At 35.2% G+C, this 14486-nt stretch overlaps 1 protein-coding gene and 1 long non-coding RNA gene across 3 annotated transcripts in view; one reads left to right on the top strand and one right to left on the bottom strand.

Annotated features, from left to right (window-relative positions):
• NECAB1 (N-terminal EF-hand calcium binding protein 1) overlaps window positions 1–14486 on the top strand; it is a 263262-nt gene that overhangs the window by 64363 nt on the left and 184413 nt on the right. The window lies entirely within an intron of this gene.
• LOC141581450 (uncharacterized) overlaps window positions 1–14486 on the bottom strand; it is a 110703-nt gene that overhangs the window by 7997 nt on the left and 88220 nt on the right. The window contains exon 3 of the long non-coding RNA XR_012514079.1: window positions 1978–2098. This is a non-coding gene — a long non-coding RNA (uncharacterized LOC141581450). The remainder of the gene's footprint in view (window positions 1–1977; window positions 2099–14486) is intronic.

Raw genomic sequence — 14486 nt, 5'->3', positions numbered from 1 at the left:
TACTTGGATAGGATATTTATAATGATTGGAGCTTGCAGGACTGAAAGTTGTTCTGGGTGAGTCAGTGAATGACAGTGAGTAAGGAGTGTTAAAATAATTAAACAAATTAAGGTTTAAATAAAACATAGAGTCACCTCTGGTACCCAGTAAATGCTCAATAAGGAAATTCTAGGACTAAAAATGCATTATATAACATTGAAAATTACTGGTAGGGCTTAAGAACAGGATACAGAAGAAAGAGTCCAGAGACTACTAGAAATTAGCCAATCAGAAGAATAAAGAGAGAAAGATTGAGAAAGTATCAGCATTGCCTCAGAAACATGGGAAAACATCTTAAGTACTAATATATATGAAGTAATTCTAGAATTAAAGGAGAGAAATGCTAGAGCATAAAAGTTATTTGACAAAATAATGCCCAACTTAGTTCTGCTTCTCTTTAGGATCTAGAAAGTCATAAGAGAACATGGCTCCCATTGTAACAATGAGTAAAACTGGACAATCTACAAAATCATAACTTTTCTTGCTTACTACCAATTATTACAGTATAGGTCTAAGCTGTTCATGCTATTGCTGAATCAATATAACCAAAATTTTGGGAGGTACACTGAAGCAATATCTGTGAAAGGAGTAAAATCATGCCCTTCCTGTGGACGGGATCTTTGTCTTAGAAGCTCTGATACTAGAATTTCTTGAGGTACAGTAGTTGTCCATGGGGCTAACTGTTGTCCTGTCAGGGTAGTTGAGAAATAGCAGATTAACTTTATTACAGCTCAGTCTCCTCTGTTTTGCCCTTCAGGAGGTGGGAAATTGGGCATATGTTGTAAGGTACATCAAGAAAATTTAATAACTATTTACGTCCAGTTGTAAGAACAATTATAGCCAATATTTATTAAGTGTTTACAATGCACCAGGCACTATTTTAAGTTCTTTTAGTTGCTGCTATACTCAATCCTCCTAACAAATTCATTAGGTAGTTACATCTAATCATTCCCCTTCACATATAAAGAAACTCAACCCCTGAGAGGATGGATGAGGATCTTTCCCAAGGTCACAGAGTTAATAAATGATGATGCTAGTATTAGCTCATGGGTGCTCTTTCTCCTGAATAGACATTATTAATTAACCTCTATGTTACGCTCCCTTCCATGTGGGACAGTAGGTGTATTAGTCTAAAGCAATGGCTTGCTAGATCATGGTTTTGAAGCAAGAAAAAGTAAATAAGAGATACAAAAAAGATACTTGTTTAATCATCTTTAGTGACTCACCCTACTTTAATGGTTTCAATATGCTCACATATCTCCTTTACAATTTTGATTTTAAAAAGCATTATAGACATATTTAACTTTACTGAGCATCTGTTTGGTTTATGCCTTATGGTTCCTTGTATGAATTATTAAAATATCAGTCATTCTTTATAATGTTTATAAAAATAAAATTTTTATTAAAAATTCTTTTATAATATTACAATTTTCATTGAGAAAAATATGTTACCAACCTAAATAGCTCAGAAAATTGGCATAACTATCATCATTATCATTTCAGTGGTTAAAAAAATCGTACCCTATTCAGATAAATACTGCTTTATTCTTTGACGTCTTTTAATAGAAAATAAACTATGACATGAATAAATACCTCAGCCTTGCTTTAAGGGACAAAAAATTTAAATAGGTGAAGATAAAACTTTTTAGCCTCATTTCTTTTTTCTCTTCTCTCTATGAAGTTCTTCCAATTTTCTGCCAAACAGTCTCTCTGCTTCCTTGTGTTTTATACCCTTAATACTTGCATTGGGTTATCTTACAGGGCAGCAAAAGTACTCAAGCCCACTAAGTAGGTGGATGGGTTGTTCAGCCAATTTGGCATTAACGTCTGAAAGGACTTGTGTACATGACTCCCATTTCTGCCCAGCTCCTGGGCTTGTCTGTATAAAATAAGGCTAAGTCAGTAGTTAAGGAAGGTCCACTGAAGCTATTCACTCACCTTTGAGATACATGAGGGTTTCCTTCAATCAGAATTGAAATCCAAGGATATCATGGTCACAAAGGAGTTAAAATCAGCAGAAGGAAACTGGGTGATTGTTCTGTAAGATGTTTCTGAGCCCCTGAACCAAAAGAAGAGTCTTTCTGGTTATCAATATAGCAAATACACGTAGAAAAAGATAACTGGCAATCTAGTATAATAATATTATTCAAGTAGAGGGAATATTTAAAAGTAATTCATTGACTTATGAAACAAATATTTGTCTTTGCAATTAGAAATTTTTAACTCTCAGGAATTAATACTACATGTGGTAATGTGGTGTCTCTAACATCTTTCTTTGGGTGGAATAATTTTGTAGGCAGAGAAGGAAACTCAGTAGTGCATATCAACATCAAAAAAAAAAAAAAAACCGGAAGAAATGTCAGTGAAAGATTTGAGGATTTGGGGGTTGATGTTTTTAAGTGCCAAACAGAATTAGCTTTGTATCATTCCATCCTTAGATGTGGCCATCAAAGCATTTCATCAAAAGGGGACCAACTATTGTATATTCATATGAGTATAGAATACACAGAAATAAATTTATTTTTCTAAAGTTATATATACATATTTGTATATTATATATACATGTTTATATTTCTAGAGCTAAGTAATTCTGAATTTTTAAAATCACTTTTAGTTTTTGATGATATATATGCTTGCATAGTTCAATATCTAATATTCACAAAAGTGATTCCCTTCTTCCTGGCCCCCAGGCAGATCCTGCCTTCAGACATTACCAGTTGTTTGTGTATGCTTGCAGAGCATTCTGTGGATGTTTTAGTAGATATATAAACTTATACTTTCATTTTTTGTCAAATGGTAGCATAATACATGCATTATTCTGTGTCTCTGGAGGTTTTTATTGTTATTAATTTATGTTGTACATATATATTTATTTCATTACATAAAGAGATTTCTCATTCTTTTTAATGACTGCATTTGGAAGAATATTAATTTAACTAGTCCCTTACTCAGCTTCTCCCAATGTAGTCATGTGGGAATGTAGGCCCAATGTAGCCAAATCACAATTTTCTTTTTTATTTTATTGCACTTTAGGTTCTGAGGTACATGTGCAGAACATGCAGGATTGTTGCATAGGTGCATACATGGCAATGTGGTTTGCTTCCTCCATCCCCATCACCTATATCTGGCATTTCTCCCCCTGTTATCCCTCCCCAACTCCATACCCCCTCACTGTCCCTCTCCTAGTCTCCCCCAACAGACTCCAGTGTGCGATGCTCCCCTCCCTGTGTCCATGTGTTCTCATTGTTCAGCACCTGCCTATGAGAGAGAAGATGTGGTGTTTGAATTTCTGTTCTTGTGTCAGTTTGCTGAGAATGATGGTTCTAAAGAACACCAATGCCTAAAGATTTTATGCAACTCTTCCATATTGTAAAAGAGGATACTAATTTTTAAAGATTTTTAGAAAACTATGCAAACATATAGTGTATATGCTATAAATTATATCAGCAAGTTAAATCTAACTAGTGGGCCACCACCCACACTCCACTTTCTAAAAAAAATCTCTTGTAGCTAAATCCGAACGGTTAATGGATAAAGAAGTATACATGTGACATCCATTCAATTTATAGGAATGTTGATGTAATAACTTATTAACTCTTCTTTCATAAAAATATTTTCAAATGCATGATCTTTTCTTGAACATGCTGTTCAAGGTTAAGGAACTTAGAAAATTGGGCCAAAAAGAAATACAGACTGTTGACCCTTTCAATAAGGCTCTGGCAAAAATGCTCTGGCAGCATATGTAATAAAAGTTAAGTTTTCATTTTTTCAATTATTTTAATTTTATTGGTTAGTTCTACTTTTATTAAATTACATATATGGGTTTTAAAAAATAAAATATTTCTGCAAGTTTTATAATATTAAATAGGTTATTTCCTGTTCCACTCCTATAGATAGTCAATTCACATTCATAGGAGGCAACTGCTTTCACTTCTTTCAGTTATTTTTTTCCTAGTATTTGCCTTTATTTTTCTTTAAAAAGTGCTTATGAGATAGAGGGTAAGATGGCTGACTAGATGCAGCCACATGGAACAGCTGCCACTGAGGGATCCAGATGACTGGCACACTCCCAACAGATCTTCATGAAGCATACACGAGCATCAATAGCCAAATCAATCAAGCTGAAGAAAGGATATCAGAGATTGAAGATCAACTCAACGAAATAAAGTGAGATGACAAGATTAGAGAGAAAGGAGTGAAAAGAAACAAATAAAGCCTCCCAGAAATACGGGACTATGCGAAAAGACCAAATCTACATTTGATTGGTGTATCTGAATGTGATGGGAAAATGGAACTAAGTTGATAAACACTCTTCAGGACATCATCCAGGAGAACCTCCCCCAACCTAGCAAAGCAGGCCAACATTCAAATTCAGGAAATACAAAGAACATCACAAAGATGCTCCTTGAGAAGAGCAACCCAAGACCCATAATCAACAGATTCACCAAGGTTGAAATGAAGAAAAAAATGTTAAGGGCAGCCAGAGTTAAAGGTCAGGCTACCCACAAAAATAACTGATCAGAGTAACAGCGGATCTCTCAGCAGAAACCCTATAAGCCAGAAGAGAGTGGGGGCCAATATTCAACATTCTTAAAGAAAAGAATGTTCAATCCAGAATTTCATATCCAGCCAAACTAAGCTTCATAAGCAAAGGAGAAATAAAATCCTTTACAGACAAACAAATGCTAAGGGATTTTGTCACCACCAGGCCTGCCTTAAAAGAGCTCCTGAAGGAAGCACTAAACATAGAAAGGAACAACTGGTACTAGCCACTGAAAAAATGTAACAAATTTCTTCATGAACATCAAAGGTGTGAAGGAACTGCATCAACTAATGAGCAAAATAACCAGCTAGCCTCATAATGACAGGATCAAATTCACACATAACAATATTAACCTTAAATGTAAACAGGCTAAATGCCTCAATTTGAAGACACAGACTGACAAATTGGATAAAGAGTCAAGACTCATTGGTGTGCTGTATTCCGGAGACCCATCTCACATGCAAAGACACAGAGAGGCTCAAAAATGAAGAAATGGAGGAATATTCACCAAGCTGATAGACATAAAAAAAAAAGTAGGGGTTGCAATTCTAGAATCTGATAAGAAAACTTTAAACCAACAAAGATTTTTAAAAAGACAAAGAAGGGCATTACATAATGGTAAGGGGATCATTGCAACAAGAAGAGCTAACTATCCTAAATATATATGCACCCAATACAGGAGCACCCTGATTCATGAAGCAACTTCTTAGAGACCTACAAAGATACAATATACCCAAATCTCCAGGACACATTTAAAGCTGTGTGTAGAGGAAAATTTATAGCACTAAATGCCCACAAGAGAAAGCAGAAGATATCTAAGATCGACACCATAACATCACAATTAAAAGAACCAGAGAAGCAAAAGCAAACAAATTCAAGAGCTAGCAGAAGACAAGAAATAACTAAGATCAGGGCAGAACTGAAAGAGATAGAGACACAAAAAAACCCTTCAAAAAAACCAGTGTATCCAGGAACTGGTTTTTTGAAAAGATTACTGAAATAGATAGACCACTAGCCAGACTAATAAAGAAGAAAAGAGAGAAGAATCAAATAAATGTGATAAAAAATGATAAAGATAATATCACTGCTGATCCCAAAGAAATACAAACTACCACGAGAGAATACTATAAACACCTCCATGAAAATAAACTAGAAAATCTAGAAGAAATGGATAAATTCCTGGACACGTGCACCCTCCCAAGACTAAACCAGGAAGAAGTCAAATCCCTGAATAGACCAATAACAAGTTCTGAAATTGAGGCAATAATTGACAGCCTAACAACCAAAAACAGTCAAGGACCAGACAGATTCACAGCCAAATTCTACTAGAGGTGCAAAGAGGAGCTGGTATCATTCCTTCTAAAACTATTCCAAACAATAGAAAAAGAGGGAATCCTCCCTAACTCATATTATGAGGCCAGCATCATCCTGATACCAAAACCTAGCAGAGACACAACAACAACAACAAAAGAAAATTTCAGGCCAATATCCCTGATGAACCTCAATGTGAAAATCCTCAATAAAATACTGGTAAACCAAATCCAGCAGTACATGAAAAAGCTTGTCCATCACAATCAAGGTGACTTCATCCCTGGGATGTAAGGCTGTTTCAACATATGCAAATCAATAAACATAATCCATCACATAAACGGAACCAATGATGAAAACCACATGATTATCTCAATAGGTGCAGAAAAGGCCTTTAACAAGATTCAATAGCCCTTTATGCTAAAAACTTTCAACAAACTAGGTAGTGATGGAACATATCTCAAAATAATAAGAGCCACTTATGACAAACCCACAATCAGTATCATCCTGAAGTAACAAAAACTGGAAGCATTCCCTTTGAAAACCAGCACAAGACAAGGATGCCCTCTCTCACATCCTATTCAACATAGTATTGGAAGTTCTGGCCAGGGCAGTCAATTAGGAAAAGCAGAAGTCAAATTGTCTTTCTTTGAAAATGTCATAATTGTATATTTAGAAAACCCAATCTCAAACTGATAAGCAGCTTCAGCAAAGTCTCAGGATACAAAGTGTGCAAAAATTACAAGTTCTATACAACAATAACAGAGAGATAAATCATGAGTGAACTCCCATTCACAATTGCTACAAAAGGAATAAAATAGGAATACAACTTACAAGGGATGTGAAGGACCTCTTCAAGTAGAACTACAAATCACTGCTCAAGGAAATAATAGAGGACATGAACAAATGGAAAACATTCCATACTCATGGATAATAAGAATTAATATCATGAAAATGGCCATACTGCCCAAAGTAATTTATAGATTCAATGCTATTTCCAAAAAGCTACCATTGACTTTCTTCACAGAATGGGAAAATACATCATATGAAACCAAAAAAGAGCCTGCATAGCCAAGAATATCCTAAGCAAAAGAACAAAGCTGGAGGCATCACACTACCTGGCCTTGAACTATACTACAAGGAGGCTACAATAACCAAAACAGCATAGTACTGGTACCAAAACAGATATATATATATATATATATATATATACACACACACACTAATGGAACAGTACAGAGACCTCAGAAATAATGCCAGTTATCTACAACCATCTGATCTTTGACAAACCTGACAAAAACAAGCAATGAGGAAAAGATCCCTATTTAATAAATGGTGTTGAGAAAGCTGGCTAGCCGTATGCAGAAAACTGAAACTGGATCCCTTTCTTACAACTTATACAAAAATCAACTCAAGATAGACTAAAGATTTAACCATAAGACCTATAACCATAAAACCCCTAGAAGAGAATCTAGGCAGTACCATTCAGGACATAGGCATGGGCAAAGACTGCGTGACTAAAACACCAAAAACAATTGCAACAAAAGCCAAAATTGACAAAGGGGATCTAATCAAACTGAAGAGCTTCTGCACAGCAAAAGAAAGTATCGTCAGCGTGAATAGGCAACCAAGAGAATGGGAGAAAATTTTTACAATCTATCCACCTGACAAAGGTCTAATATCCAGAATGTACAAAGAACTTAAACAAATTTGCAAGGAAAAAAACAACCCTGTCAAAAAGTGGATGAAGGATATGAACAGACACTTCTTAAAAGAAGACATTTATGCAGCCAACAAATATGTGAAAAAAAGTTCATCCATCATCACTGGTCATTAGAGAAATGCAAATGAAAACCACAATGAGACACCATCTCATGCCAGTTAGAATGGCAATCATTAAACAGTCAAGAAACAACAGATGCTGGAGAGAATGTGGAGAAATAGGAACACTTTTACACTGTTGGTGGGAGTGTAAATTAGTTCAACCATTGTGGAAGACAGTGTGGTGATTCCTCAGGGATCTAGAAATAGAAATACCATTTGACCCAGTAATCCCATTATTGGATATATACCCAAAGGATTATAAATCATCTTACCATAAAGACATATGCACATGTATGTTTATTGCAGCACTGTTCACAATAGTGAAGACTTGGAACCAACCCAAATGCCCATCAATGATAGACTGGAAAAAGTAAATGTGGCACATATACACCATGGCTTACTATGCAGCCATAAAAAAAGAATGAGTTCATGTCCTTTGCAGGGACATGGAGGAAGCTGGAAACCATCATTCTCAGCAAACTAACACAAGAACAGAACACAAACACCACATGCTCTCACTCATAAGTGGGAGTTGAGCAATAAGAACACATGGGCACGTGGAGGGAAACATCACACACTGGAGCCTGTTAGGTGATGGGGATCTAGGGGAGGGATAGCATTAGGAGAAATACCTAATGTAGATGATGGGTTGATGGGTGCAGCAAACCACCGTGGCACATGTATATCAATGTAACAAACCTGCACGTTCTGCACATGTACCCCAGAACTTAAAGTATAATTTTAAAAAAAAGAAAAAAAAAAGAGAAAAATTGTCTTATTTCAGCCATTAAAAAAATAAAATAAAATAAAATAAAGAGTGAAATGCGATATTTTCAGCATCATGGCCAGAAGAAAAACATTGTGTGGATTAAATGCAGACGCTCTTTTCTCATCTTTGTCTCTGTTTTTTTAATCTCCTTTTTTCTTAACTTTTTACATCCATTCAGTCATTTATTTCAAGTATTTGCAGAGCTTCTATTATGTTCCAAACCCTGTGCCAGGTTTGGGGTTTTAATGGTGAGTCAACATATGGGTTCCTGTTCCCCTGAAGCTCACCAGTGGTGTGGAGTATAGGACTGTGGACAAATATTCACTAATTATCACAAACACATTCCAAAATAAATGGAGAAAATGGCTATTCCATCTGAGGCTACAGGGCATGTCAATAGCAAAGGGTAAAACACCCCATAGTTTGGAGGAAAAAGCTGGAGATAAGAGTCACTGAGCAGATATCCGCAGCTCTGTTGGAGCCAGACATGGAGCTGGGAGCTGCCTGCAGGCTTTAGCTTCAAAAATTATCCAGGAAGTAACAGTGATTTTTTATTCAGATTTGTGAACCTAAACTTTAATGTTATATCTTCTTAGGGCTGACATCTTTTTCATTTTATTTTGGCACTTTTGGAGTTTTATTTTCTTTAGGTCTGTGATTATTCTTCATTATGTGGTAGATAAGGGAATGTTATTTTACCAATTCTTATTCCTTGTATTTCAGCATATGTGGAATAGTAGCATACATTTTTAAAAAATTCTAGGACATAAACTTTAGATTACCAACCAACTCTGAACAGCTATTTTCCTTACTGTCATAAAAAGATAATTGATTATCTTTTCTGAACTAAACTCTTTTTATATCCTTAGCATATAGCCAACAATGTATACTGATTTACAGGAATATAATAGTTCAAAATAAGGAAGGAAAAGCATTAAAGGTAGTGAGAAAGGCAGATACTATCTTCATTTAATAGGGATGAAATAAGTAAATGAGAAGATGAATTTGTAGAGATTATGTAGCAACTTAGTGGCAGAGGTTGTATTTAGGACCAGGCTTTTTGACTCTAAGTCCTGTGTTTTTCTATAATGTATCTAAATAAATATTTAAAACTATATTAATGTTGTATTTAAAATTTATGTAAATTAATTCAAGAATATGTGTATTTGATCTCTCTGAAGTTACATTTTGACAAAATTTTTCAGTGTTCTCTTTCTGCTGCACTGACACTGCTTTTTCTGATCATAAATTTTTAAGTTGCCAACTTAAATTTTTATACTTGATAGAGATATTTGAATCATAAGCAGGATGAGTAAAGCCTTGGAAATAGCATTAAAGTGATGCTATTTTACTGATGCTAGACATTCCCAAATGGTTGAATTATATTTGGACCAGAAGATGGCATAAGAGTTATAGCAATAGAAAATTATGCACAATAGGCATGGACTTCTTTAAAGGACTGCATTACAAACCAGAATCTACGTTATATAATTTTCTTTACTCATTAAAGGAAGCATTTTTCCCTGTGCAAATTTCTTCTTCCTTTTAAATTACATAGTGACTGTAGAAATAAACAGCACACATACATACAAATTAAAATTAACAGTATCCAGTATAATAATCTAGAGACAGCTATCACCAATATCCTGGTGTCCGTGCATCCATGCTTCTGCTCTACCAACTATAACTTTCATATAGCAACCTTTAGTGGGTATTTGGGGGTTAAAATTGTTCTTTATGATCATTTAATATCAGCATGGTGTTCCAGTGTAGCATGTACCCTAATTTATTTCATCACTCCCTTACGGTTAGATAAGTAAGCTATTTCCAGTGTTTTACTATGCTATACAATTCTTCAGTGAGTATCCTTTTACATATATCTTTTTGCTCATATTTCTGATTATTTCCTAAGCAAAAATTCATAGAATTTATCTTAGGAGCAGAATGACTGGTTAGAAGATTGGATTTTTGAAGACTTTTCCAGGCATCATCAAACGGCTTTCTACAAAAGCTGACAATTGCCTTCCTTAGCAGTGTTTGAAGGCCCCACTTTCCCCACACCTATATCACTCCTGCATATTATCCAGGTACAATTTCTAAAAAGAGTTTCACATGAAGTTTCTTTTTTTATTTTCAATTTTTGTGGGTACATAGTAGGTATATATACTTTGAGATATATGGGATGTTTTGATACCAGCAGGCAAAGCATAATAATCACATCATGGAGAAAAGGGTATCCATCCCCTCAAGCATTTATCTATTGAGTTGCAAACAATCCAGTAACACTCTTTAAGTTATTTTAAAATGTACAAATTATTATTGTTTGTAGCTACCCTGTTGTGCTATCAAGTAGTAGGTCTTATTCATTCTGTATTTTTGTACCTATTAACCATCCCCACCTCCTTCCCAGCCCCTAACTACCCCTCCCAGCCTATAGTAACCATCCTGCTATTCTCTATGTCCTTGAGCTCAATTGTTTTGATTTTTAGATCCCACAAATAAGTGAAAATATGTAATGTTTGTCTTTCTATGCCTGGCTTATTTCACTTAACATAATGATCTCCAGTTCCATACATGTTGTTGCAAATGACTGGATTTCATTTTTTTTTTTTTTTTTTTTTTTTGAGACGGAGTTTCACTCTTGTTACCCAGGCTGGAGTGCAATGGCGCGATCTCGGCTCATCGCAACCTCCGTCTCCTGGCTTCAGGCAATTCTCCTGCCTCAGCCTCCTGAGTAGCTGGGATTACAGGCACGCACCATCATGCCCAGCTAAGTTTTTGTATTTTTAGTAGAGACATGGTTTCACCATGTTGGCCAGGATGGTCTCGATCTCTTGACCTCGTGATCCACCCGCCTCGGCCTCCCAAAGTGCTGGGATTACAGGCTTGAGCCACCGTGCCCGGCCTGGATTTCATTTTTTATGGCTGAATAGTACTCAGTTGTGTATTTGTACCACATTTTCTTTGTTCATTCATCTGTTGGAAGGACACAGGTTGCTTCCAGTTCTTAGCTGTTATAAACGTGCTGCAACAAACATGGGAGTGCAGAGATCTTGATGTACCGATTTCCTTTCTCCTGAGTATATACCCAGCAGTGGGATTCCTGGATCATATGGTAGCTCTTGAGGAACATATAAGTTGTTCTCTATAGTGGCTGTACTAATTTATATTCTCACCAACAGTGTACAGGGTTACCTTTTCTCCACATCCTCACCAACACTTGTTATTGACTATCTTTTGGATATAAGCCATTTAACTGGGGTGAGATTATAACTCATTGTTTTGATTTGCATTTCTCCAGTAATCAATAATGTTGAGCACCTTCTCATATACCTGTTTGCCATTTGTGTGTCTTGTTTTCAGGTTTCTATTCAAGTAATTTGTCATTTTTGTTGATTAGATTATTAGATTTCTTTTTCTGTAGAGTTGTTTGAGCTCCTTATGTATTCTGGTTATTAATCCCTTTTCAGATGGGTAGTTTGCAAATATTTTCTACCATTCTGTAGGTTGTCTCTTCACTTTGTGTATTATATCCTTTGCTGTGCAGAATCTTTTTAACTTGATGTGATCCCATTTATCAATTTTTGCTTTAGTCACCTGTGCTTGTGGGATATTGTTCAAGAAATCTTTGTGAGAATATTTGGGAGAATGTCCTCAATGTTTTCTTGTAGTATTTTCATAGTTTCAAGTCTTATATGTAAGCCCTTAATCCATTTTGATTTTATTTTTGTATATAGTGAAAGATAGGGGTCTAGTTTAATTCTCCTGCATATGGCTATCCAACTTGCCCAGCACCATTTATTGAAGAGACTGTCTTTTTCCCCTGTGTATGTTCTTAACACCTTTGTTGAAAATGAGTTAACTGGAGATGTATGGATTTGTTTCTGGGTTCTCTATTCTGTTCCATTGGTCTCTGTCTATCATTATGCCAGTATGATGCTGTTTTCATTACTATAGCTCTGTAGTATAATTTGAAGTCAGGTAATGTGATTCCTCCAGTTTTGTTTCTTTTTCTTATGATAGCTTTTGCTATTCTGGGTCTTTTCTGGTTCCATATAAATTTTAGAATTTTTTTTTCGTTTCTGTGAAGAATATCCATGATATTTTGATCGAGATTGCACTGAATCTTTAGACTGCTTTGTTTAGTATGGAAATTTTAACAATATTGATTATTTCAATCCAAGAACATGGAATATTTTTCCATTTTTGGTGTCCTCTTCAATTTCTGTCATCAGTGTTTTATTGCTTTCCTTATACAGATCTTTCAACTCTGTTAAACCAAGTTCAGGCTAAAGCTGCCTCTTTACATATTTTAAGTTTGGCCTAGAGGTTTCTCTGTACACCATAAGCTATAACAAGTGGAGGTGTAAATAGACCATAATGTATACTTGTGCCAAGCACCAAGTTTGGGCCCATCGGATGTAGCCAGCTGTTCAAACCTTCTTAAATTTATGTTTAAATAAGGCAAATGCTGTAACCAATCCAGCTGTTTTTGTACCACCCTTCCATTTTCTGTTTATCACTTTCCTTTTTACGTCCATAAATTATCTTTCAACACATGGCTGCACTGGAGTCTCAGAGCCTACTCCAGCTTTGGAGGCTGCCTGTTTCACAAATCGTTTATTGCTCAAACTCCTTTAAATTTAATTTGGTTATAACACTTCTTTGGTTAAGTTAATTAATAGGTACTAATTTTATGTGCAGCTATTGTAAATGGGATTACTTTTTAAATTTCTTTTTCACATTGTTAACTGTTGAGATATAGAAATGCTACTGATTTTCGTATGTTGATTTTGTATCCAGCTACTTTACTGAATTTGATTATCAGTTTTAATTGTTTTCTTGTGGAGTCTTCAGTTTTTTCCAAATATAAAATCATATCATCTGCAAACAAGGATAATTAAATGTCCTTCTTTCTAATTTGGATGCTCTTTATATTTTTCTCTTGTCTGATTGTTCTAGCTAGGACTTACAGTACTGTGTCGAATAATAGCTGTCATAGTGGGAATCCTTTTCATGTTCCAGATCTTAGAGGGAACACTTTTAGTTTTTCCCTATTCAGTATGATACTAGCTCTGGATGTGTCATTTTTGGCTTTTATTATGTTGAGTTATGTGCCTTCTGTTTCCAGTTTTTTGAGGGTTTTTATCATGAAGGGGTGCTGAATATTATCAAATGCATGAAGTTTCTTATGTGAGTCACGTCTATACAGCTATACATAAAAATAGAACAATATGTTATTAAAATTCATTAAAAGTCTTATTTGCACTAGTGAATGAGGATTCTTATTGTGCAATAAAAACAACAAATACAAGCTGGAACCCTATGTATGTTATATTGAACATTTTCTGAATGAAGGAATAAATAAGAGATAGCAGTAGTGGCAATAATAACAATGCCACTTAGTATTTTCCAAGTGCTTACTATGAACCAAGCATTGTTCTAAAAGAATTAGAAGTGACTTAATTCTTATAAGACACTTAACAGAACATTTTTCCAAAAAAAACCCCAAAACTTTGTCTACTTATGTTTATCTACTCATTTATCTAAGTATATATGTATCTCTCTCTGGAAAAAAAAATTTCATATACTAAAGGCTTGTTTCCTTGCCATTGAGGACAAAATCCAAACTTATAAGACCATATTTCATGCCTCAGTGGGCAGTATCTGATGTTGAGTGAATAATTCCATGATTGAAAGGTTATATTCCATGCATGGAATCTTACCTTTCATGCTAAGGGAGCAAATTTCCATGTCTTGGAAAACCAATTTCCATGACCAAAATCTAAGTTCCATGTCTGGAATGTCAATTCTGCATTTGTAAGGCCATGTTCCCTGCTGGGAATTTGTGATTCTAAATATGGAGCATCAGTTCCACTGCTTGTATGGTCATATTCTATTCTTGGAGACTGAGATTGTATACATCAAATGGCATATTCCAAAGATAATATTCCATGCTGCAGATTGAGATTTTATACATGGAGTGGCATCTTCCATCCTTAG

Source organism: Saimiri boliviensis, chromosome 15 (genome assembly GCF_048565385.1).
Source record: "Saimiri boliviensis isolate mSaiBol1 chromosome 15, mSaiBol1.pri, whole genome shotgun sequence".
Classification (NCBI taxonomy): Eukaryota; Metazoa; Chordata; class Mammalia; order Primates; family Cebidae; genus Saimiri; species Saimiri boliviensis.
This window is presented reverse-complemented; position numbering and strand designations above follow the sequence as displayed.